Source organism: Mesoplodon mirus, assembly GCF_964341445.2.
Source record: "Mesoplodon mirus genome assembly, chromosome: 5".
Classification (NCBI taxonomy): domain Eukaryota; kingdom Metazoa; phylum Chordata; class Mammalia; order Artiodactyla; family Ziphiidae; genus Mesoplodon; species Mesoplodon mirus.
In genome coordinates this window covers 22,246,160-22,273,677 of record NC_138980.1, presented here as the reverse complement: position 1 = coordinate 22,273,677, position 27,518 = coordinate 22,246,160, and the positions used below count along the sequence as shown (strand labels likewise).

At 36.2% G+C, this 27,518-nt stretch overlaps 1 protein-coding gene and 1 pseudogene across 2 annotated transcripts in view; both read left to right on the top strand.

The window, feature by feature from the left end:
* The window catches only part of LOC309805253 (uncharacterized protein), a gene marked incomplete at its 3' end in the record, with an annotated part of 125,142 nt that overhangs the window by 56,483 nt on the left and 41,141 nt on the right, over positions 1-27,518 (top strand). The gene's annotated exons all lie outside the window — the stretch shown is intronic.
* Positions 1,838-19,900, top strand: LOC309805101 (dual specificity protein kinase CLK4-like; annotated as a pseudogene). The gene is made up of 14 exons: positions 1,838-1,998; positions 5,357-5,465; positions 6,824-6,910; positions 7,358-7,493; positions 8,544-8,634; positions 9,031-9,097; positions 12,049-12,165; positions 12,258-12,424; positions 12,631-12,725; positions 12,976-13,105; positions 15,879-15,961; positions 18,772-18,851; positions 19,574-19,664; positions 19,750-19,900. The product of its transcript is annotated as a dual specificity protein kinase CLK4-like (transcript).

Sequence of the window (27,518 nt, the reverse complement as noted above, 5' to 3'; positions counted from 1 at the left end):
CCGATGATTCTAACATGTAGGATTCTTTGTTAATAAGAAATAGTGTGATAATTCTAGCTAGTTTTTCTCTTTTTTTGTATGCGAAGGAACCTAATCTGTATAACCTGGATCTGGGATTCTTCTCTTGGCCTCCTGAGAAAATATTTCTGAACAGTAGTGGTGGGGGGGGGACGGCTTCCTATCAGCTGAATTAAATTTAAAGTAATGAACTTGGCTAGAGAAATAAAAACCTTTGGCTCTCCCAAGATGCTTATTTTAATATTTGCATATTGATAACTGTGGTTATTTAAGAATTCTGCCTTGGTGAGCTAGTTATGGCCTACTGATAGTAGAAGGAAAAAACCAAAACTGAAGCAGACACACGTGTTTTGCAAAAAATGCATTATAATAATCATAGTAATAAACCTCAGTCATCAGATGTTGTAATTTTGCTTGCTATGATTTAAGAATGCTTAACTAAACAATTTTAAAGAGTTCCTATGTGGTTAAAATATAATTTGGGTAATTGAAGGGTTAGAAGAATTCCACTAGAAATATAATTTTTTTGATGGCTTTTCTGATGGTCTTTTGGCTCAGGTTAATTTGTAATGTCATTTATTTCCGTTTCCCATATTCAAATGACTATGTAAATCAGAATGCTCACTTATCAATTTCCAGTGAGAACCCTGACTCGAGTTTTAGGATTTTTGTTGGACCTAAGAATCAACAAGAGAAGTGAGTTAAAAGATCTAAATATTTGGTGGCTTCGGTCCCTGATGGCATGATACCTACATTTTCTTAGGGAATACCTCCCAGGAGATGCCTCATTTTAAAGTCTTTTAATTCATTTGAAATCTTTTAAATTTTTTACTTGAATTTGTCTGCTTGTTACTGAGTCATTTGGGCTAACTGAAGGAGGTTAACTAAGTTGGTTTTGCTCCATTTTACCTGTTTTCAGCTCCTTGCTGAGTTGTGAACCTCACCCTCTTCAACAGTTTGGACATCACTGTTAAAAACTTAACTGCTTTGTGAAAGAATTAAGATGGGAAGAGGCAGATAGGGATGGCATTGTTAGAACACAGATCGTGATCCTGAATGGAACCTGTGAGGATGTAGATGGAGTCAAGGAATTGTCACAATTATCTGATTTCAGTGTGACCCTATTCATCCTTATAGGTTCATTTCTTTAGTCACCCCAGATCTATAACAAATATGTTTAATTTTAAGAATGGTTGCAGGATGATCTGAAAATAAACAGTCATCTCCTATATTCTATCCCTAAGTGTTTCTCTGACTTCAGTTATTTGTATCACAGTATTTCAACAAAGCTGCATGACACGTGTGATATTTGTTTTAAATTAGTTCACATTTAAAGTTAACATCAATAACTTAATAATTTGATTATATCAATAACTTAAGAGATTAGTAATAGTTTACCATAGAAAGAAGGTAATGATAAAAATAAAACCAAAAAAGTTATTAATTTCTAGCTAGATATTGTTGTCTACTGAAGGCTGTAAGCCTGAATCCTGACTCCTTTTTAAAAAATGGCAGTTAGCAAGTGTTAGTTGAAGATATGCACCAAGCTGAGAATTTATCCAGAAGAATGGAAAGAAAATGCATTCAGGTCTCACAGTGTTATCGTTTAGTGCTAGGTGTGTATGCCACTTAGAATCATCTGACATACCAGTGGGACAGTGCCTCCATGCCTTGGGAACCATTACCTACGAAGATTTTAGAACCTGTAGGACCCCATGTGCTGGGTTTTTCTATTTAATTAATAGTAATGTGGAATATTTTATTTACTAAATATAACCATCTGTAAATTCCACAACTCACTTTTCATTTCCATTAACAGATGAGTCATTCCAACAGAACTCACTGCCCTGACTGGGATAACAGAGAAAGCCTGGGACATGAAAGCTACAGTGGAAGGTACAAACGGAAGAGGAGATCCCACAGTAGTACACAAGAGAACAGACATTGTAAACCACATCACCAGCTTAAAGAATCTTATTGGTAAATTACGCTTGAACTAGTACCATTTTAACACTAATAGTTGTAATGACTTGTCATTAGCTTATATAACTTTCATCTGTCAGATTGTTTTATAAATCAGTCAACAAATACTCATTCAGAAAATATTTACTGAGTGCCTATTATATGCTAGCCACTGCTGTGAATAGAACAGAGTTCCTGCTCTCACATATCTGTGTCCATTTGGGAGCTGTAGGAGACAGTTGATGGAGTCCCAGCTGCCAGTAATATAGTTGTGGGAAATGAGACACACGAAAGTTAAGTAAGTGATTAAAGGACCAGTGAGTGCCTTTAACTTGTATGTAGTAGGGAGAGCTGTACATTGGGGCACTTATTTAGGGTTCCACAAATGAGAGCTAATGAAGGGTGGGGAAGAGTTCATCCAGATGAGAAAAATAGCATGTGGTGTGTGAGAATGTTACAGTGTGTTGGGGATTAGTAGCCTATACTGTATTCTACAGGTTATATTTGTAGATAAGGCCAGTGGATATGTTTGGGATTTTTAGAAGCTTGGCTGTTGTAAGAAGGGCCTCAATAAAAATTTCCAATGGCATGTGTCCTGTTCTGTTGTATTCTTACCCGTGTAAAATTTGTAGGTACTACGTTTATATAGAATTGAAGGAATTTTTCAAGTTCCTAAATGATTAAACAAAGCCTAGGTGAATAGAGTTTCTTTCATTCTGTCCTCCATTAATTTCCCTTTCTCATTTGTTTTTGTTGGTTCTATGTTTTCTCCTTGTTTTGTGCAGATGTTCCACTGAGACTGTTTGCCAGGTTGCTTTCTAAATTAGCCAACTGGGGTTACTTTAAAAAACAGTATGCAATTTTTTTCCTTCTCCATGCCAAAACAGACTTGTTCTGTAGAACAGTGTGCTTGTTGTTAATCAGTGCAGACTAATCATTCTTCACACACTATCATATGGAGGGAAGAGGGAGAATCTATGCCAGGATTTCAATGACCTGAGCTAATTAATGTATTATACAAGAATATCTGTACCCTATATTAAGATAACTACAAAATACTCTGTAAGGCTTAACAAATAGTACTAACCATTCATGGATTTATTATGCATTGTATGTGTCGAAAGGAAGTGATATGAATGATGAACAGTTATTCATATTCATAATTAACCACAGAAAGATGATACTGAGTCAGTGCAATAACCACTAGGCCAATAGTTTCTTCTTTGATATTGGCACCAGAGATGTCTGGTGGTAATTGCTCTCCGTAATCTGGAGTAATCTAATAGTCATTTTCAAGATTCAAAACTTTATAAGAGTGTTTTTGTGTAAAATTATAGGAAAAAACTGAAAAATACAGAAGCATATAAAGAAGGTACTCTTGGTAGGATGCTAGTCCCCCATTTGGATGTAAAGTTATTTCTTCTGAAAACTATCTTTGTATACAAATCTTTGCCTCTGAATATTTCCTGAAAATAGGTTCTAAGAAGGGACAGTTTCAAGTGAAAGGGTGTGAACTCTTATAAGGCTCTTGCTACATATTCACATATTTTTCCACATATTTTTCTAGAAAGTTTGTACCAAGTTACACTCCCTACGACATGCTGTCACCAGTCTTGTCTATTTTGAAATGCCAAGAATAGTGTTTTCTTTTCATTTGAATGTTTAAATTTCTGCTGAATTTGTCCTCTGTCATGTGCTTATTGAACACTTGAATATTTTTTTAATTGAAGTCTAGTTGATTGTGAACATTATTTTTGTATTCTTAGCCTATTTTTTCTATTAAAGCATATTTTTCTTATGATTTATCAGCGCTTTTATTGTAGATGAATTATCTTACCTTTTTTCCTATATATTTCAGAGTGTCTTTTCTTTCTGATTTGTAAGTAGCCTGTGAATTGCTCCCTTCCTACAAGCTTAATCAATTAATTCTACACAGGAAGACTGATGTGGCTGTGAACACATTTTATATCCTTAAATGTCTTGTTGTAACATAGAGTATCAAGCCTTAAACCAGTGATTCTCAAACTTTAGTGTGAATAGAATCACTTTGGAGGTATGTTTAAAATGCATAGTACCAGATTATTCAGTGAGTCTGACCTGGGGTCCAGGGATCTTCATTTTTAAAAATTCAGTATTTCGATATTGTTAATAAACAGACCACCCTTTGAGAAACACTGTTTTAAGCCCTTTAGCCTGGCATGCAAGATTTTGGATGATCTGTTCCCAGCTTATTTATTTGCCTATGTTCCCCTATGTGAAAATTGCTCTTGCTGAAATTGTCTACTTACTAGTTCCTAAGTAACATGTAGACAAACTCATCTCTAAACCATTCTGGCTAAAAGTACTCTATAAATGTAAGATGGTAATATGCCATTTTTCTTTCCTGGCACTTCTTCTACTTCCTACTTTATCCAAATCCTGATGTCCCTATAAGATGCAACTCTTCCCTTCTTTTTCACGAAATCTTCCCTGACCATTTTAAGCATTATGAGTTTTTTCTCCTAAGCACTCATATCCAGGCTTTTGGCATTTCCTGCATGGTTGAGTTTTGTTTGATTTTTGTGTGAGTAATCTCAAATTGAACAGTTATTTGTTGGCAGGGATTTTGCCTCATATATTTTTTATCTTCCACAGGACCTGTGTGGAAATAAAAATGAATGCCCATAGCCTCATTAGTCTTGGCTGTTTTAAAGAACTACAGTGAAATATTCACTGGACATTCAGTGACTCTTTTTAGAAATTCAGTCAGTCTGTTCATCCTGTTCACTCTGTCCATATAGCCTTTATAATTCTGTAGACTTTGTTTATCTAATCTCTAAGGCTCGGTTGTTGTAGGCTGAAGAGGTCCTCATCTTTTTAGTTTATCCTCATAGTATTACTTCACTCCATGTTTGTTATTCTATAGATTATTTATGGATTATCAGCAGCTCTAATTTCATGCACTAGTCCAGCTAAGGATTATTAGTGTTAGAGTTTTCCGATACATTTTAGACTTTTATGGGAAGGATGCCTTACAGAATTAAACAGATGCCCTTTAGAGTATGGTAATTTCTAGTTTGACGTATTGTAGATCTCTCCCTTAACGGTTCCAAGCAACTGATCAGATCCCTGACTTAGACCCAGATTTAGACCCTAATATCCTGAGTTGTTTCTCCAATGGCTAGAACCTAAGGCTGACACTGGGGAAAGGGGGCTTCTGCATCTCCCCAGCCTGGATTTGATGCCAGCCCTGTTGAGTAGCAGTTTTAGAGATGCTTCTCCTTTATTTTTGCATAAACCAGCCTCCTGAGCAAAAAGAATGACAACATATTCTGGGAAAAAGAACGAGGTTAGTGAGGGCAGTCTAGTTAACATCTGTCACTCCATTGCTTGTCAGGATTATTTTAGCTGGTGTGTCTGACTGGGCAGGTGTCCCCTCTCTCCCTCAGTGCTCCACGTGCATCCCTCTTGAAGCTTCACACTGTTGAAAAGGATACTCATCCCAGGTAGAGAGGGGGACGGGAAACTGGGTCAGTTGGCTCTGTCTTTTTCTTTCCATCAAATCAAGGCTGCTTAACTGGAATCCATTGACTTCCTGAGGTCCATGATCTCTGAAATTCCTTGCCAAGATTTGTTTACGCATTTGTGCGTTTCTTAGGGGAGAGGGCCCATACCTCTCAATTAGATTTTCAAAGGGATCTGTAGATTCAGCAGTCAAGCACTATGGGGCTTACCTGGTGGTGCAGTGGTTGACAGTCCGCCTGCTGATGCAGGGGACACAGGTTCGTGTCCCGGTCCGGGAGGATCCCACATGCCACGGAGCGGCTAGGCCCATGAGCCATGGATGCTGGGCCTGCGCATCTGGAGCCTGTGCTCCACAACGGGAGAGGCCACAACAGTGAGAGGCCTGCGTACCGCAAAAAAAATAAAAAAATAAAAAAAGAAGGTAAGCACTATGGCACCAGATGATGCTGTTTTCCCTGAATTCTTGTTTATTTCACAAGCAGGAGTGACAGGAAATTCAAAATGCAAAGGCAAGTAGGGGGTTGGGAAATCCTAAGCAAGCAATTACAAGAACCTTTTCTCATTTGAGGGGCATATATTTTGGATATTTTTGGCACATGAAGCAGCGTTCAAAAACTGTGTTGACTATTTCTCAGAAAGATACAGGAAGCTCGAAATAGAGGAGAGGAGATGGAATAGGTGGTGTGTATAATAATACTGGCACATACAATAGGATTTAGAATGTGCTCTACAACCATGGCAAATCGTTTTCCTTCTAGGGATCTCAGTGTAGTCATCTGTAAAATGAAAGGCCTGAAATATATTTAAGATTCCTTTTAGCTCTAATACACCCTTCGTGCAAGAACTCTGTGTGCCAGAGATACCTAACTTACATTAAGAAGGAAAGGAATCCTGTTTTGCCTGCCTCATGTTGTGTGTGGCTCTGCAAAAAGGAAGAGAGCTTAGTTACAGATGCATATATCATAAGATTGATGAATTTCAGAAGAGCAGTTTTGTGATTTTTTGGTCTTAACTTTCACCAGAAGGTAAAGGGACACTTAATCAAGTAAACACTGAATATGTTGAATGATTTGACCCAAGGTTTGTTCCTTCATAGCAGTATATATTAATAGAGATATATGTACCCATTTGCTTGTTGGTTAAAGTAAAATTATTTAAGTTTTGTGAGTTAAGTATAAGTTCTAATTCATCAATTTGTATTTTTTTCTTTTATTGAGTTAGCTGTTGAAACCAGGAATTCTTGAGAGAATGTTTTATTTTAACCACGTTAAAATGTGGTTAAACGTTAAAGCGTTCTAGAATGAAGAGAGTAATTTTAAATCCTTTAATGTGTTTGCAGTCATTATTTAGAAGCAAGGTTCTTGAATGAGAGATATTATCAGTACCGGAGATACATTGCTGAATACAGAAATGACTACTGCAAAAGATATGTTCTTAACATTGATGAATACAGAAATGACTACGGCAAAAGATACGTTCCTAACATTGATGAATACAGAAATGACTACTGCAAAAGATATGTTCCTAACATTGAATACAGAAATGACTACTGCAAAAGATACGTTCCTAACATTGATGAATACAGAAATGACTACTGCAAAATATATGTTCTTAACATTGATGAATACAGAAATGACTACTGCAAAATATATGTACCTAACATTGATGAATACAGAAATGACTACTGCAAAATATACGTTCCTAACATTGATGAATACAGAAATGACTACTGCAAAAGATATGTTCCTAACATTGATGAATACAGAAATGACTACTGCAAAATATATGTTCCTAACATTGATGAATACAGAAATGACTACTGCAAAATATATGTTCCTAACATTGATGAATACAGAAATGATTACTGCAAAAGATGTGTTCCTAGACGTTATCACAGAGACGTTGAAAGCAGTTATCGAATCCACTGCAGTAAATCTTCAGTCCGAAGCTGGAGAAGCAGTCCTAAAAGGAAGCGTAATAGACAATGTTCAAGTAATCAGTCACGTTCGGTATGATTGATTTTGTTTTTATTTTGGGTGGATACTTATTTGTGTGTAAAAGCTCTTACTGAGCCAATAAGTTTGAAAAAGTTTATAATACTATATGAATATAATTGTGTTTATAGTACTTGAATCCTTAAAGGAAACTTCCAAATTCTTACAACTAATCTGCATTTATTAGTTAGTCCTCATTTGCCCACATTTACTCATTTTCTGCAGACCAGATCATGAGGTTCTTGATTTTAATGTTAAAAATATTTTTATCTTTTATAACATAATCATACGAAAAGATGAAGCACCCATCTTTTCTTTCATCTTAAACATTTTTTACTTTAAAAGAAACCCCTTTCCCAGTACTTGGAGACAAATGTAGAAAGTTGCACTGGTGGATACTTACCCTGTGTATCGCACAATCTGCAATTAGTTCCATTGGAGTTCTGAAAGTGGGTGCTGAAGGGGAAATTATTGTCCAGAAAGCCTGCCTTTTTTTTTACACTCATGAATCTTCACTTGTTTGCAGTAAACTATGAATTATTATTTTCCTCCCCAAGTTTTCTTCAGTAGAACTATCATTGATTAGATCAAATATTGACATTAGCCTTTATTTTCCCCTTTTATTTTAATAAGTATGTTTAAAAATATTGCTAAGTATCAATTTGAGCTAATCTTGACGTTTTAAAACATTTTCCTGACAAACTAGACATCTCAACTCACAGCATAGGCTATTTTATAACGAGATTAATAGATCATGACGTTGCATTCTTTAAATTTCAGACTTCAATTAAGTCAGTGTTTTAGAGACAATTGTGTTGTTTTTTCTATTGCCACTTTAAGTAACTTATCTGAAAATCTTGCCATGTTTTTCTTCTGTAACATAAACTGTGTCCTGTGAATCTCTGGGGACTGAATTTGAACTTGCTCCTGCCAACTCTTCGTGGCCTGGTTCTTATCTGAATGCCTGAATATCTCCCCGCTGAATGAATTGCGTATTCTGCCCTGAATTCACTCTGCTGTATTGATTGGCTGGACGATCTTGGTGCTGCCCACTTGCCGTTCCAGAAGAGCCACCAAAGGAAAAGATCCAGGAGTATAGAAGATGATGAAGAGGGTCACCTTATCTGTCAAAGTGGAGACGTTCTAAAAGCAAGATGTATAGAATATTTTTCAACACTTTTTAAACTTTGCAGACAGAATAATCTTTTTAAGAATAGTTTGTCAGCGGGGGGCTAAAGAACTCTTCATTGCTTTTTTGTTTTGTTTTTTGTGGGTTTGTTTGTTGTTCTTTTGTATTTCTTCTTTTCTATAGAGTTTAAATATTTCTACTCTAAAGTTCCAAAATAATCAGTGGAATTTGAGATTAGAGCAAGAAAGATAGCTATCTACATTATTTTTGTAGCATCTGAAAATCAAATAATTTGAGGGCTGGAACGTTAATTATGCTTTAATAGAGAGCATTTGAAAAAATTCCACACTTAAGCATTCATTATTTGAATAACTGATAATTTGTACTCAGGTACTTACACTTCTTTCTCCCCCCTCACTTTAGATGAAATCGTGAACACTTTGGGAGAAGGGACCTTTGGCAGAGTTGTAGAGTGCCTTGATCATGGCATGTAAGTTTGTTGTTTTTCTTTTTTGAACATTCTGATATTTTTGGTGGAGAAGGATCCATAATTTAGATGAAATGGAATTTAAGTGGTAGCTATGTGTTTTCCTGGGAGGTATAAGTATTCAGAAGTTCTTGAACTGTGTACGATTTATTTACCATAAGTATGGATTTTGACCAAGAATGCTGAAAATGTTTATCAGATGGAGTTCATGGAAATTAATGTCAGTGTTCAAGTGAAGACTTTCCCAGAACTTAGGTCCTTAGCTTTCTATAAGAGATTTGGAGTGCTTTACCCTACTTTTGAATTGCAGAGACAATAAATTAGCATGTCTAATCTTCTTGGTTCAAAAACTTTTATTTCCAAAGGATAATATTTGCACGTTAGGGTTAGCTTCTCAAACTATAAATAAATTATATTACTTGAAGCCTACAGAATAAAGTCCAGATTCTTTAATGAGTTATACTAAACTTTTTGTTCTTTGACCCTCTCTGCTTCGTTTTCATGTTTTCCTCTAGGATCTCTATTCTGCGGTTGCAAATTTTTTTGTAAGTGAACGTCTTACAACAGTTTATTGGAAACTGCACATTTCTAAATTGACATCTATACTTTTCATCATAAAATAGTTGAGGATGTAATTTCCAGCTTATTGTAAATGGTGATTTTTTAAAAAAAAACATATCTCTCTTTCTAAATATGTTTGGGGGAATCTAAATACAACAGCTTGATACCTCCTGTCATCCATGAACAAACTTTTCTTGAATACTTAGAAATGCTTTATCTTGAACTTAACTTTTACTTCACTTTTCATAAAGAATATTATCCTAAGTGTCTTTTATTATCACCCTTTCCTCTCTATGACAAAAATGTGAACATAAAGTAAAATTTTAAGATATTTTGAAATACTTTGACTTAGGAAAGTTGCTAAGAATTCCCATCTATTCTTCACCCAGATTCCACAAATGTTAACATTTTACAGTGTTTAGTCATTCTCTATATTTACATGTTATATGTATTTTCAAGTTTTGCCAGCTTATCTACAACCTGATTCACATTTCACTAGTTGTCCCATTGAGGTCTTTTAAAAATTTCTTGAGGTTCCAAGACTTGAGTATTTGAGATATTCCAATGAAGAGTATTCAATTGATCAAGTACAAATCTGTTACAAATTTTGATACTTATTAGACCTAAAACATACAATGTAATTGTAAATATATCTTTTATCGAGATGGTTGGGGCCTTTAAAAAAATGAGTTCATGTGTCCATAGATAAATCTTACTGTTTTAACATTAAGTTTCCATTTTTCTTTTTTTTTTAATTGACAAGTAATATGAAAGCTTATAAGTTTAAGGTGTATAACGTTGGTTTGAACATTTATATACTGCAATATGATTACTATAGTAGCATTAGCTAACACCATTATCCATTTTTCATTTTTATAGCTATTAGCACTGTTCATTTTTATAGCTTATTAGCAGTTAGAAAACTTGTCCATATGATGAAATAGATGAGACTAGAAGAAGTTTTGTCACAGCAGTTTTATAGTAATTCTTTTAAGTCTTGAGATATATGCTATACATCATAGGGAGATAAATCATTAAAAATTTAGTTTGATGATTATATATCAGCCCACAACTTCATTGGGACCTTGTCAAAAGAAATGAGTTCGGAATAGGTTTGCTATTCAGCCACTAGAAAAATTTTTGCCTCAAAGAATTTTTTTTTCTTTTTTATAAACAGCCTGGGGCACAAACCTTGCCATATTAATTTCACGTGCATGGGGTTCTCTTTTGTAATGTGGGAAGGCCATAGTGAAAAATGCAGGGTTGACTGCTGGCTTGTATTCAAGAAGATCAGGTTTAGAAAAGAGGACAGAAGGAAGCTGAAGATTTGGAAATCCTTTTCCTCAAAATCATTTATGGCTTTTTTTTTTTTTTTTGGCCGCACCACATGGCTTGCGGGATCTCAGCTCCTCGACCAGGGATTGAACCTGGGCCCACGGCAGTGAAAGCTCATGTCTTAAGCCACTGGACCACCAGGGAATTCCCTCTGTACTTTTTAGGAAGTACTACAGATGCCCCGGTCTAAAACACGCTGCCCTACATTGTTGCTATTTATACCTCTTCGCATCCGTGAATGCACTAAACATTTTTTTGGCTTGATGACTTATTGCTGGTGTCTCCTTTGCCAGAATTATCTAACAAACTGATAGTTGTCTTTCTTCTCTGAAGAAGTCTGAGCTCCCCTAACTCTGATGGTTAGGTTCTTTCTTCTCTCTATTCCTTATACCAGGCACTTCTAACCTAATGATAAGTTGTTCAAGTGTCTGTCTTTTCCATTAGACTGTGAGGTACATGGGACAAGCTCTTTTTAACAGTGATTCCAATGCAACATCTGGCACATTCGGTCTAGCCTGGCGAATGAGTGAATGTTTTCAGCAGTAGTATCTTCAAGGTTTATATTTTTATCCTTTTTAAAAAAAAAAACTACTTATAAAATCTAGGTCAATTTAAACTTTTGGAAACAAACATTAACGTTCTTAAGTATTAAGAGAAATCATCACTCTGTATAATGTATATTTTGTCAAAATGTTTTGAAAAAATGTTTATAGATCTGCTATAATATACCCTGAAAGATTATTTTAGGAAAATAGCATAGAGTGATTGGTACTTAACAAGATGATGCTTTAGAGCAGGGGTCCCCAACCCCTGGGCCGTGGACTGGTAGGAACTGGGCCTAACAGCAGGAGGTGAGCAGTGGGCAAGCGAGTGAAACTTCATCTGCTGCTCACCATAGCTTGCATTACCACCTGAACCATCACACCCTCCCCTCAACCATGGAAAACTTGTCTTCCATGAAACCGGTCCCTGGTGCCAAAAAGGTTGGTGACAGCTGCTTTAGAGGATACGTCTTCAACGCCCTTCTGTACATTTACCATTTTCATTTTGTTTTTAAGGGGTGGCATACATGTAGCAGTGAAAATCACAAAAAATGTGGGACCATATCGTGAAGCAGCTCATTCAGAAATCAAAGTATTGGAGCATTTAAATAGTACTGATCCCAATAATGTCTTGTAAGTAAGAAACTTGGAACTGTGATCCATTATGTTACATGAAATAATCAGAATTCTGTGAACTGAATTATTTTTATTCTGATCTGTTTCAGCCGATGTGTCCAGATGCTAGAATGGTTTGATCATCATGGTCATATTTGTATTGTGTTCGAACTCCTGGGACTTAGTACCTATGATTTCATGAAAGAAAATAGCTTTCTGCCATTTCAAATTGACCATATCAGGCAAATGGCATATCAGATCTGTCAGTCAGTAAATTGTAAGTATACTTGTTAAATTTTTAAATACCAGTCAATTAAAGGTTTTATTGGACAAGCAACATATCAAACCATTGTCACTAAAAATGCACGTTGCAAGTAAAGATGAAACCACTTTTGATCCCTACCTCTACTACTAATTCTCCTTTCCCCCGGTACAGATTACATTTGTAAGTGAAACTAATAATGTCTTTTTGTTCTTTTGTAGTTTTGCATCATAATAAATTAACCCATACAGATCTGAAGCCTGAAAATATTTTATTTGTGGAGTCTGACTATGTAGTCAAGTATAATTCAAAAATGGTAAGTTACACTTGTTTTAATTTTGGTAGTTGTCTTTAAAATGAATTTAGCTTGGTGATCCTTGGATGAGGAATTTTACCTTTGAGGCTTATTATATCCTGACGTTTAACCCCAAAAGGGTAATCCTTTGCCTTTCTCATGGGGTTATTTTGAAAATCAAAAAGAGAATTCATGTGCAAGCCTTTTGGATAGTGCTATAAAATATTTCATATCTTTATTGATCTTTGTGTTTACTTAACTGTATCTCTAGAAACGTGATGAACGCACACTGAAAAACACAGATGTCAAAATTGTTGACTTAGGAAGTGCAACATACGATGATGAACATCATAGCACTGTGGTATCTACACGGCATTACAGAGCTCCAGAGGTCATTTTGGGTTAGTAGATACCAGACTTCCTGATATTTTAATTGAAAAAGAGATTTTTTGTTCTCTATAGCTTTTATTGGGGGGCAGGTAGTTGGGGGATAGCTGTAATTTTCTTAGCAGTGTACAGAAAATGTTTTCTGTTTTCATAAAAGCTGTCTGGACATTGCTATAAATAATTTTCCTGAGTGGGAAAAATGTGATATCATCTGTAAAGATATTCCAGGTGGTGGTTCTTTTTGAACAAGTCAGTCTTACAAGATCATAAGAGAACAAGCTGTATTGGCTAAGTCCATGACAGCAGTGTGATTTTGAAGCGATGTGGGCACCTCTTTTCGTCTCATCACAAAGCATGGTGCTGGGGAAAATGCTAAAGATTTGGCTGGCAGACGTCTAGATGTAGGGTGGATGGAGGTTAAGAGGAGAAGAAAGAGGGGCTAGTCTAAGAGGAGAGCTTCTTTGATCATCTTTGACATGGGAAAGCATGGAAAGGAAAATTAGTTAAGGTGCAGGGTTTTTCAATATTAATAAAAGGGAACTCAGTGAGGGAGAGCACATCTTAGGCCTCAAAATTTAAAAGTTCGAGACCGAGTCATGTTGATAGAGCAAGGAAGTCAGGGATGGATTTGGGGGCTTGGAGACAGTGGGAAAAATTCAGATCAGGTGATATTGGGAGATAGTTAAATGGTATAAGCATATTACTTTGCCAAAAGTAAGTTTCAACCGAGGTTGGATAGTAAAACATCTTTGTGGAATCAGTCTTTTCCACTTTTTACCTTTTGTCGAAGAGGACTTGGTAGTTGAGAATATGAGTGTGAAAGCAAACTAATGATGTTTACCTAGAGTAAAGAATTAGTAAAAGGGACAGGAAATTAAGAATAGTTTGTAGTGCTGGCTAGTAGAACTTTCCATGATGATAGAAATGTTGTATATCTGCACTATCCAACATGGTAGCCATTAGTAGCCACACGTAGACTACTGTGTACTTTCAGTATAGCCAGTGTGACTGAGGAACTGAATTTTAAATTAATTAAACTTTTAGATTTAAATAACCACATGTGGCTAGTGGCTACCACATAGGATAGCACAGGTTTGGAGCTCATCTTTGAGATTGATGTTACTAGGATTTCTGCTTAGTATGGTCTGAAAGAAGCTGCTATGTTGCAGTAGTTTAGAAAGTGTATTCATGGTTGAGGACTGAAGCCTGCAATGAAGGTAAAAGAAAAGAGTGTGGGAGGAGATTGTGGACAGAGAGGTATTTTCAGAGCTTAAAAAGAGATAACTTGCTGTGTTTTATCAATTTTAAGAAGAAGATTTTTCTCCACATTTTAACATGTGAGGAAACATAAGACAAAACAGCATTTTTTCTTGGTTATTGGTTCATAAAACAGTGGTGTATCTTACAGTTAGTTAATGGCCTCCTCCTAGATTGCGTAAGATACAGTGATTCTTAGTAATAATACAGTCCCATGTGTGGCCAGGCTGGGGATAGTTGATATAAATCTGAAATTGGGGTTATTGGTGTTTAGGAAAAGAAATGAACAGATGGGAAGATTAGAAGGGTTCTTTGTGTGTTTGTGAAGTGTTACTCCTGAGGATTAAGGCAGAATTAGGTTGAAGAGGAAGATGTTGTCAGGTGCCACCACTGAGGAGGGCAGTTAGTCTCATGTCTTGGGTGTTGGTAGTAAACAGAAGTTGGTCAAAGTGAATGATGTGAAATTCCAAAGAGTATGAGAGCTGAGCCATAAGAGAATGAGGTAGTTTACAGTTACTTGGGAGAAAGCTGGACTGGGAGACAGGAGTGGCTGGAAAAGAAAACTTTCATCTTAGATCCAAGCTCTATCATTTGCAGATTTTGTATGTGTTACTGTAAGTAGAAACCATGCTCCATTATCCTTTTGTTCAAGTGATAAGTACCATGAGGGTTAACAAAAATGGCTAAATCATAGTCAAGTTCCTTGAATATATTGTTTCTTCCTTTGTCTTTAAATTCAGTAATGTTACTGAAAGTAATTGAAATGTCTTTTAAAGTAGGTTTTATTTGTACATTATTTTTTTATTAAAAACTTAATCTTTAAAAGGTTAAAACATCTGTATGGTTTAGGTTTACTCTTTTCCTTTCTAAATAGATAGAGACTTAAGGCTAGGTGTTTTTTTCTTTTCTGAATAATGTTACTATTGAGAATTCTGAAGGAGAAAATATATGATCATGTCTAGACAACCTGAAAGTACATATATAGATACCTCTCTATGTGAACTTTAAATATCTGTATAATTCTGCTTATGGGTGACACTGCTTATAATATCCATTATAATTCTTACATAATTTATGTGACACTACTATTTCTTTTCATGGAAGAAATAAACTCAGATATCAAGCTGATGGTAATTGATAAGGGGTTAGTAATTACACTCAGGATAATTATTGACCTATGTTTGCACTAATAAAATGTAAAATTTCATAGAACAACCGTTAAGTGGGTATAACAGTGCTCCTCATTGCACAAGCAATTCAGAGACTATGGACTATTTGCTCACCCCTCTTACTTTCCATAAAATGCCTCCTCCCCCAGGTTAAAATACTGTAAGTTGATACAAGGATATGGAGGACTCTGAAAGCATACTGAATCATGTTTGGTATAAAACTAAAAATGTAAACCCTGAATTTACTATCATATTCTCCTAAATGGGCTATATAAAGAGAGCACCCACATAGGAAAAGATATTGTGTATTGGCAATTAAAAATTGTTGCCTAATAAAATGTTTGGTTTTGTTTTTAAATAGCTTTAGGTTGGTCTCAGCCATGTGATGTTTGGAGCATAGGTTGCATTCTTATTGAATATTACCTTGGTTTCACAGTCTTTCAGGTATGTATTTAGTAAATGTTACTTACTGATTCATAATGAGCTTTAATGTTAAAGGCATGTTAAAGTTTTGGTTTCCATATTGGAAAGTTGCCATAGTGTCATTATTCTTAAGATGTAAACTTCCATGTGCAAAATAGTCATCCTTCTCTAAAACCACAGTTGAATGAACTACTCTCAGTGAATGGTCATAATTCATTCTGCATGTGGAGCTTTTAAACACATGGTTCATATTGACTTCATATGATCCATTTTATTGTGATGCTCCTTCATAAATTTACATTAGTGTTACTATGGTCAGTTTTAATTCAGCGCTGGTTATGTTGCACTTTTATTAAAAGAATTCAGAAACAGTAAGTTGTATTAAGCATGTATGACACCCTAGGCACATTTCTAAGCACTGTGTGTATAAAAATGAAAAGACAGCATCTCTCTCCTCAAGGAAGACATACACAGGATAGACATGGGAAAACGTACAGTACAATATGATACTTGCTATAATGGAACAATGTAGAAGGGAACCCAGAAAAGGTGAACAGTTAAGTTTCCTTCGAGAAGGCATCACTGAGGAATAGGGAGTTTAATCCAAGCTATAAGGAAGAGTAAGAGTTTGTCAGAAAACTAGAGTGTGTGATGGCCATATCAGGAAGAAATGGTATTCATAAATGCAAGAGGCATAAAGGAAGCTACTCTAGTTGAGGAAGGATGAATAGTGCTGCCGGAGTGTCTTGGATAAATAGGAAAATGGTGTCAGTAGGCAAGTACTGATTCATAGTGGACTTGTTTGCCATAGAAAGGTATTTGTTTTATCCTAGGAGTCAGTGGTTTCCAAATGTAGACCGGTCTAAAATGAAAATGATTTTGTAGGGTTGCCGTTCTGGCTTTCATTTAGAAATTATCTCTCCTGTTTTTTTTGGTATTAAAATGTTCTTTCTATGCAATGATAATAGTTATCATTTACTTGGCAGAACAAAAAGGAGAAAATGTTATTTAGGTCTCTACTTGTTTTCCTCATAATTTTGCTTATGTCGGAAAACTAAAAGTCTTGAAAGCTTCAAGTGGTGTAACCATTGGAGAACTTTAAGAGGGTTGTGATTTGATCAAGGTGTGTTGTTGGATGGGGTGAGGGTGGTTAGGAAGTTCCTGGCTAATACTGTCAAGGTTGCTTTGAGGTTATGGCAATGCAGGATGAGGAGGGAGGAAGCTGTGATGAATTATAAGTCACTTAGGTGGCTGTTGCAGAATATATGTGTTCGCCGCTATGGGGCGCCTCACCAAACTTCTGTCTACTCCGTAGAGATCTGTTAAAAGTACTCTGAGTTTGTAGACAAGTTTGATATCTAGAACATAGCTGTCGGACATTTCTAGGGGGTGGTGTCTGGTTTTGTGGTAGTAAGCTATAGGGTCAAGGAAAAAGTTGAGCACAGTGCATGCTTTCTTCATTCTGACACATATAAAATCCTTCAGATGGTTTTATGATTGTAAATTATTCTGAGACCTTAAGCGTCGATTATTAACTTTGGTTTGAGATGTGGTTTATATTTTAATTCCACCCTCCAAAATAGTCTTCAACTAAGGAACTTTTTGAAGATAATGGAGCTTGTATTATTTATTCCTGTCATGACTTAAGAACATTTTGAAAGCAGTGTGCTAGGCACAGTAGTTAATGGATTTAAAAAGCATTGCACATAGACTCTGCTCTTCAGAGCAAGGATTGGCAAACTATATCCTATCTGATGCCTGCTTTAAAAAATGAAAAAGAATATGTGGTGGAGACCATCTGTGACCATCCAAGCCTAAAATATTTACTATCTGGTCCTTTATAGAAGAAGCTTTCCAGCCTCTGCTTAGGAGTGTACCATTTAGTTTAACAATTTATTCGACTTTAGCCAAAGCTCTGTTACTGTGTAATTTAAGAATATGAGTTTTGACTTGGGTTCACAGCTCAGGTTTCCTCATTGATGAGCTATATGAGCTTGAGCTAGTATCTTAACCTCTTTGAAAGTTATGTTCCCACATTCCTAGCTCAAGGTTGTTGTAAGAATTATTGGGACTGTATTTTTATTGTCTAGGATTAGTGTTACAAAGTTGCTATCCATTGGGTAATGGAGGTTAGTTAAGCAACCGATAAAATGAGTAGCCAGGTTATTGGTAATCTTCCCAGTCATCCCTCAGTTAAACAGTGCAAGTAATACAAATAAGGAAAACTGTTCTGTTTTACATTAAACAAATTATTCGAACATTGTAAATCAACTGTACTTCAGTAAAATATACTTAAAAAGTTGTTTCTCAATCAGCTCTACAAACCTTACCAATTCATTTCAGAAATCAGACAATCAGTGTAGCTCATTCAGTTTTATTCCATCTTTGAAGTAGAGTGTAATATAAATTGTATAGCTGTCTAATCTAGTCCTTTTATGGAAACACTATTTTCTTTTTTTTTCTTAACATTTATTTATTTACTTTTTTGGGGGGGTTTCATTGGGTCTTCATTCCAGCACGTGGGCTTCTCTCTTGCTGCGGTACGTGGGTTTTCTCTCTCCACTTGTAGTGTGCGGGTTCCAGAGTGTGTGGGCTCTGTAGTTTGTGGCTCGCGGGCTCTCTTGTTGTGGTGGGCAGGCTTAGTTGCCCCGCAGCGTGTGGGATCTTAGTTCCCCGACCAGGGAGCGAACCCACGTCCCCCGCATTGGAAGGTGTATTCTCTACCACTGGACCACCAGGGAAGTCCCGGACACACTGTTTTCTTGTGTTATCCTTTTATGTGCGTGTAGGGAAATGGAAAGTGCTAAGTTTCTTTTTCCTATTTTTTTTAGACTAATGATAATAAAGAACACCTGGCAATGATGGAACGTATATTAGGACCCATACCAACACACATGATTCAGAAAACAAGGTATGCTTTTTAAGATTAAAGTCCTTATTGGGTACATGCAGTGGCCTATATTCAAACTATAGAAAACCCATCTTTGTTGTTATTGCTTATTCCAAAGACTGTAGATTTTGAATTCTTTTTCATGAAGTCAAGTTTTTGAAAAGTAATGCAATATTTACTTTGTGATCCAGTAAATAAAGTGGTGTTTTTATACTCAGGTTAACCTTTGCATAAATGTTTTCCTAGGTTGATTTAAAAATAATACATAGAGTAGTAAAAAGAGCTTGATTTTGGAGTCCTATCTAAATTTGAATTCCAGACTGTTGCAAACCACATGTACGTCTTTGGACAAGAATACTATAAGTGGTTTCAAAACATAGCTTCACCGCAGAAGTCATCCAGGGAATTGTTAACGATTTCTAGCCCCATTCCAGATCTAGTGAAATCAGAATTTACAGGAATGGATCTAGGAACCTCTGTTTTTGAAGCTGGCATTGTTTCACATATGGTACAACTTAGGTGGGATACTAAAACTTCAGAGGGTACAAGATTAGGAAAAATACCATATAAGGTATCCGATATAATTATTGCTGAGATTTTTAGAAATTGTATGTTTATGTATATATAGAGAGATGTCTATGGTTCCATCTTTTCCCCCAATCCCCTGTTTGGGGCAGGGTAAGAATGTGGGTTTGGGGTTTCTTTTTTTCTTAAAATTTAATCCAGACTTCTCTTTCCTATAGGAAACAGATGTATTTTCATCATAATCAGCTAGATTGGGAGGAACGTAGTTCTGCTGGTAGATATGTTACGGGACACTGCAAACCATTAAAGGTAAAACAAAAAAAAAAAACAAAAAAAAAACCTGTTTTAACTATTTTTTATTGTCTTTCTTAAACAAAGTCATTTTTCCCCTCAGGAATTTATGCTCTGTCATGATGAAGAACATGAGAAACTGTTTGACCTGATTCAAAGAATGTTAGAATATGATCCAGTGAAAAGAATTACCTTGGATGAAGCATTGCAGCATCCTTTCTTTGACTTATTAAAAAAGAAATAAAATGGAAATCAGTGGTCTTACTATACTTCTCTAGAAGAGATGATTTAAGACTGTGTCAGTCAACTCTAAACATTCTAATATTTTTATAAACCTTAAATTATTTTGTACAGTTAAGTGTAAATGCTGTATGTTTTGTATCAATCGCATAATTATCTTGTTAAGCAAATATGGTCTTGATAATGAATGAAATATAAAAGCTAAAATTAATTTTCCTTTTTTGAGATTAATTACCATTTTTAAAGACCTTTGGAATATCCTTTGTGTCCAGTGATTGATCTTGCCTTTTTGTACATGGAGGTTGACTCTTGGAAGTGATTTTTGTGTTTGGTTTTTTGTTTTTTTTTGAGTAAAAGGAAATCTTGACTATTTCATTCTTAAATGAATATTCTTTATTTACCTCAAACTTTCCTTAACTTTAAACGATTTTTCTGTAATTGTTGAACAGGTAATAAGTATTATTAACTTTAGGTAGGCAGGTATTAGAAACCAAAACCCATAGGAACTGTTTGCTGTTGGAATTTCATTAAATTGTAAGTATTGTGTTCTGTTTCATTGGTTGATGTCAGTGGTGGTAAGTAGCATTCATGGAAAGACATCCAACTTGTGCATTGAGGTAGATTAATAAAACCACATACACACTTCGTTTAAGATTAAAGTCTAACTGGAAAGTTAGCTTGGAAAGTCCTGTTTTCCAGTGGTTATTTATGTAGTTAGTCACAAACGTAGAAATAGGAATTCTGATGACTGAGGTTTTTGTTTTTAATGCCAAATCTTCAGGAGTCTAGAAATTGTCCAATATCTGTCTCCTTACCATATGAAGTATAAATACTTAAACCTCAGCCTATGAGACTTTATGGTTATTATTAAACAATTTGTATTTATGTTACTGTTTACTGGAAAACAAAAAAAAAGATGATTTGATCGGAGAACACTTGGGAAGAAAACTGCAGAAGTTTCCAGACCCTGATTGGTTAACATAATGAACTTTTTGTTTGTCTGTAGGTATTCTTTTCTGCTTACCTGTTTACACATGAAAAACTAAGTGGTAGGGGCTTCCCTAGTGGCACAGTGGTTGAGAGTCCGCCTGCCGATGCAGGGGACACGGGTTCGTGCGCCGGTCCAGGAAGATCCCACATGCCGCGGAGCGCCTAGGCCTGTGAGCCATGACCTCTGAGCCTGCGCGTCTGAAACCTGTGCTCCGCAACGGGAGAGGCCACAACAGTGAGAGGCCTGTGTACCACAAAAAAACAAAAAACAAACAAACAAAACAAATTTACATGGTAAATGTTAATTTAGTAAAAAAAACCCCAAAACTATTGATCAGTCTGCCAGGTAAAAATATTTTTTGTTGTAGAATTCATGATTGCTTATCCAGATAAAGATTTTTGTTAAAAGTATTCCCATTTCTGAAGTGCATTACCAAAGATTTGAGTTTCATCTGTATTCTGAACATAAGATGCATGTAATTTTTTGGTATGACAAATGGTGATACCAAGTGGGTTTCTCTACACGATCCGCTGGTAGCATTTGCACATAGAGTAAAGCTGTGTTCCTGACGTTGACTAGGAATTTAAGAGAGCTGAAAGAAGTTTTGCCATAGAATCACTGCCTAAGTTATTCTTAGGCCTCTGATGCAGTCCACATATAGTTCAACTATGTTATATGTTATAAGGTTTTTTTAAAGGAGCATTTGATGTAAAGAAAAGGTTTTTCCTTAACACAGCAATCTCGTTATAGAGATTCAGAAGTCAGCCATCCTTTATTTTCCTCTCCATTTCCATACTGCTAGAGCCACTGCACTACCGAAGCCTCCTGACCTTTCCCTACAAGTGCTCCAGGTTCCCAAATTAATGTTTACTTTCTCCCCCATCAGAAACTCATTCCTTTGGAGTAGCTGATCTCAGGATATAGGAGGAAAGAAAACTATCCACACTCTTTCTTACTAAGAAGGTAATGATTGCTAACCCCTTTCCCTGCTGAAAAGTATTTACATTCTTCACTAAGGGTATTTGCTAGTTCCCAGGCCTAATTCATGGAAGTTTAGGAATTAAAGTGAAACTTCAGTGAATTAGGTAGGATAGAAGAAAAGTTTAGTGGTGAGGATGGTACCTCTGGTATCATATGAGTGTCTCCTGCTAACCTTCCTTCCCATCTTCTGTGAACTCTCAGGTTCCTACTCTTACTTGCCTTTTTCCTTGTACTTCTGGACTCAATTTCTGAAAGCACCAGGTTTTTATTTGACAGTGTTGGGAGCTTCAGCACTAACAGGAAAGGTTTAGAATGGCCAGTGTATAAATATGGATCGTTTGTAACTGGGTATTTTCCCTCATGATTTGATGTCTCCTAGTTTACTATTTCTAGAAATTCCATTGACGTCAAACCTAGTTTTAAAAGTGCAGCTAAATAGGTTATTTCCAGTGTTTTCTGCTACTGCTTATTTGCTCAGGTGTTCTCATCCATGCATTCATCAAAATTTTTGGAGTAGACGAATAAAATTGACTTATGCAGTTGACAGTAGAAAAATACCCAGTGGAGTTTTGTAGTTCGTACAGCTGAAAACTATTCCTCTGAATAATCTTGAAGGGCTTGATGCTAGAGAAATTAGAAATGACTCAGCCACGACTCCTAATAATTGCGGCTGAATTGTGACTTAAACTCAGGTATCCTAGATTCTAGCATTGTGCCTTCTTGTGATAATACACCTTACTGAGTTAAAAACTTCAGTTTGATTCTTGTTCATGGTTCTGTGAAATGGGATGAAATGAATGTAATGGCTAAGAGTTTAATTACTTGGATTCCATTTTTCTCACGTTTTTCTTTAGTAGTTGATACATAGCTTCAACCATCAAAATGGTTAAAATGGTATGATAATTTGAAAATATACTCTGTTTTAAGTAGATAGGCAGATAACCTATATTTAAACTATCTTGACATCCTGGAATGAAGAAACACTTTGTCAGTTAGTGGCCTGGCTTTTTAACTCATTTCCAGTTTGAAATTTCTGATTCCCACAAAATTTGGTGCAAGTAAGGTATTTTAAATTTAAACATCCAGGGACTTCCAGGGTGGTGCAGTGGTTAAGAATCCACCTGCCAATGCAGATGACGCAGGTTTGAGCCCCGGTCCGCGAAGATCCCACATGGCGGAAGCACCTAACTTGGTGTGCCACAACTGCTGAGCCTGAGCTCTAGAGCCCGAGAGCCACAACTACTGAGCCCATGTGCTGCAAGTACTGAAGACCGCATGCCTAGAGCCTGTGCTCCTCAAGAGAAGCCACCGCAATGAGAAGCCTGCGCACCGCAACGAAGAGTAGCCCCCACTCACTGCAACTAGAGCAAGCCCACACACAGCAATGAAGACCCAACACAGACAAAAAGAAATAAGTTTTAAAAAATTTGTAAATTTGAACATCTAGTACTTCGTTTAACAAGCTGCATTTTCTGGGAATTCCCTAGTGGTCCAGTGGTTAGGACTCTGCTTCCACTGCAGGGGGCACTGGTTCAATCACTGGTCAGGGAACTAAGATCCCACATGCCAAGCAGCCAACAACAAAAAAAGGCAACCTTTTCAAATAGAACAGAAGAATTCATGAGTCATTAACAGTATTAATAGCGTCAGTAATTGTTGGCTTAGTAGATTGCACGTTTGCAAATAAATAGGTAGAAACAATTTTAATTCTTAAAAGAGTTGATCCAATTAGTTGGTTAATTGGTTTTATTTTTTCCATATTTTCATAGAGGGAAGGTAAAGTTTTAAGTCAGGTTGGCTTTACAACTCCTTGGCCAGTCTAGCTTTTGCGGACAGTTTTATGTTAGTGATTTTTTAAAATAACATGCAAAAGTTGAATAATGAACCTCTAAATATATATAGCCCAGCTTAAAAAATCAAAAGCATTTTGCAAATTTTGTTTCATCAGTTCCCCAACTTATTTTCCTGTTGCATTTAAGTACAAATGTCAGATACCATTTCATCCATATTTCTGTACTGTATATCTTTTACCATGAGTTTCTAATGCGAGTATCACACCTAACAAAATAATTCCTTATCTGGTAGGGTCTATAAAGTTTCCTGATTGTCTAAAGAGTTATTTTAAGTTAGTTTGAATCAGTACCGAGTCAGGGTCCACACATAGCTAATTTGTCTCAGATCTCTTAATCACTATGTGCCTTTTTCTCCTCTTTTTATTTCTTTGCTAATTGAAACTTGGTCATTTGTCTTTAGAGAGTTTCCCATATTCAATATTTCATTGGAGTGGTGTCCTTTCCTCTAGTCCCCACTTATCCTGTAAACTGAGAGTTAGTGAAGTTTTTTTTATAGTATTCCTTCTGATAAATACAGAAGGGATGTTAGAAATACACTGTGTTGCTACTCTTTATGAAATACTATATTTGGGCACCAATCATCAGTGGATGCTAAAACCATGAGGGGAAAACTGATGGAGAACTTTAAAATGAAGGGATCAGGCTGAACCTCAGGTTGGCAACCAGATAGATGTGTTGATATGCATCTGAGGTGATGCAATAGGAAATACACAGCACCTGTGGGGTATCACTGCCTTTAAAACAAAAACATTGAATTTGGATCTAATCAAGCCTGTAGATTGAAATTGAAATATAAAGAAGCATCCCGACCCTTTTTGTTCATTTCTTACCTGTCTGTTAATTCTTTGGGGTAGCAGTTCAATGAATTAAAAGAGCTCAGACTTCTTACTAGCATGGTTTCACCTTTAGTCCTAGGTCTTCTCTGTGTTTGGAGGAGTAAGTTACTTTAAAGTAACTGTACTTCCTTACTTGGAATTACTGAGGGATAATATCTGTTATCTAATAGCCAATGCAGGGGACACAGTTTCAATCCCTGGTCCGGGAATATCCCACATGCCACGGAGCAACTAAGCCCGTGCGCCACAACTACTAAGCCTAACTACACTGCAAATACTGAAGCCCATGCACCTAGAGCCCGTGCTCTGCAACAAGAGAAGCCACAACAGTGAGAAGACCGTGCACCACAACTAGAGAAAGCCCGCACTCAGCAACAAAGACCCAACACAGCCAAAAATTTATTTTTTTTTAATCTAGCAGATTACCTGGCTTTTAGTTGACCCACTAGTAAATAGCAGTTACTTTGTTTTCTATAAATGCTTTAACCCCTAGTAAATAGCAGTTACTTTGCTTTCTATAAATGCTTTAACCCAGGTGACTTCATGTTTTTTAAATTTTCCCAGTAATGTTGGTTGTTCCTCTTTAGGGCACCAGGAATTACAAAACTATCAAGAATTCTACTTTTTTTTTTTTTTTTTTTTTTTTTTTTGCGGTACGTGGGACTCTCACTGTTGTGGCCTTTCCCGTTGCAGAGCACAGGCTCCGGACGCACAGGCTCAGTGGCCATGGCTCACGGGACTAGCTGCTCCACGGCATGTGGCATCTTCCCGGACTGGGGCACAAACCCGCGTCCCGTGCATCGACAGGCAGACTCTCAACTACTGCACCACCAGGGAAGCCCAAGAATTCTAGTTTTGACTCCCTATCATAGCAGTTTTTATTGTGACATTTCACTGAAACTGGAAGGGGGAATAGAATTTTCAAAGAATTTTCAAAGAATTTTTCCTTTTTTAACCAATCAAGAATGGTCAACTATTCAGATATATTTTCTTATATTCACTCCTTTCCTGGTTTTAGTTTGTTTTTAAACGTTGCAATTCTGGGGAGAAGTTATATATAATTAAAAGACTTTAGCATAGATTTAATTGTAAAGGGACAATTTGTGGTCCCTTTGGGATATTTAATCCTAAATCCTAAATATCCCAAAGGAGCAGACACCTCATAGGTCTAGTTCTTTAGATACTATCAACAGCAGTTACATGTAATGAGATTAAAGATTAATTGTAGATTTGGAGGAGTTCCCATGCACCCCCTCCTCCCAGTGACTTAAAATGTTTCCCATTACAAATATAAATGAAAATTAAGGTTTTTTTAACTTAAAAAAAAAAACAGTGCTCCTTTTTTTTATCATGAGCTTTGAATTTTATTTTTATTGAAGTATTAGTTTCAGGTATACAGCAAAGTGATTCAGTAATATATATACATATATATGTGTGTATATATATATATATATTCCTTTTCAGATTCTTTTCCATTATAGGTTACTACAAGATATTGAATATAGTTCGCAGTGCTATACAGTAGGTCTTTGTCATTTATTTTATATATAGTAGTGTGTATCTGTTAATCCCAAACTCCTAATTTATCCCTACCCCACTTCCCCTTTGGTAACCATTTATTTTCTATGTCTGTGAGTCTATTTCTGTTTTGTACATAAGTTCATTTGTATCATCTTTTTAGATTCCACATATAAGTGATATCAAGATATTTTTCTTTGACTTATTCACTGAGTATGATAACCTCTAGGTCCATCCATGTTGCTGCAAATGCCATTTTTCATTCCTTTTTCATGGCTGAGTAATATTCTAGTGTGTGTGTGTGTGTGTGTGTGTGTGTGTATCCACTCATCTGTCGATGGACACTTTGGTTGCTTCCATGTCTTGGCTATTGTAAATAGTGATGCTATGAACATTGGGGTGCATGTATCCTTTCCAATTAGAATTCCTTTTCATCTTTTCTGGGTATATGCCCAGGAGTGGGATTGCTGGATCATATGGTAGTTCTAGTTTAGTTTTTTGAGAAACCTCCATGCTGATTTCCATAGTGGTTGCACCAAATTATGTTCCCACCAACAGTGTAGAAGGGTTCCCTTTTCTCCACACCCTCTCCAGCATTTATTTTTTGTAAACTTTTTGATGATGGCAATTCTGACTGGTGGAGGTGATACCTCAGTAGTTTTGATTTGCGTTTCTCTAATAATTAGCAATGCTGAGCATCTTTTTGTGTGCCTGTTGGCCATCTGGATGTCTTCTTTGGAGAAATGTCTATGTAGGTCCATTTTTTGATTGGGTAGTTGGGTTTTTTGTTATTGAGTTGTACGAGCTGTTTGTATATTTTGAAAATTAAGCCCTTGTTGGTCACATCATTTGCAAATATTTTCTCCTAGTCCATAGGTTGTAGTTTTGTTTTGTTTATGGTTTCCTTTGCTGTGCAAAAGCTTATAAGTTTGATTAGGTCCCATTTGTTTATTTTTGCTTTTATTTCTTTTGCCTTGGGAGGCTGTCCTAAGAAAACATTGCTATGATTTATGTCAGAGAATGTTTTGCCTATGTTCTCTTGTAGGAGTTTTATGGTGTCATGTCTTATATTTAAGTCTTTAAGCTATTTTGAGTTTATTTTTTTGTATAGTGTGAGGGAGTGTTCTAACTTCATTGATTTACATGCAGCTGACTGTCTAGCTTTCCCAACACCACTTGCTGAAGAGACTGCCTTTTCTCCATTGTATATTCTTGCCTCCTTTGTCGAAGATTAATTGACCATAAGTGGGTGGGTTTATTTCTGGGCTCTGTATTCTGTTCCATTGATCCATGTCTTTTTTTGTGCCCATACCACACTGTTTGGATTACTGTAGCTTTTGTAGTATTGTCTGAATTCTGGGAGGGTTATGCCTCCAGCTTTGTTCTTTTTCCTCAGGATTGCTTTGGCAAATCTGGGTCTTCTGTGGTTCTGTATATATTGTAGGATTATTTA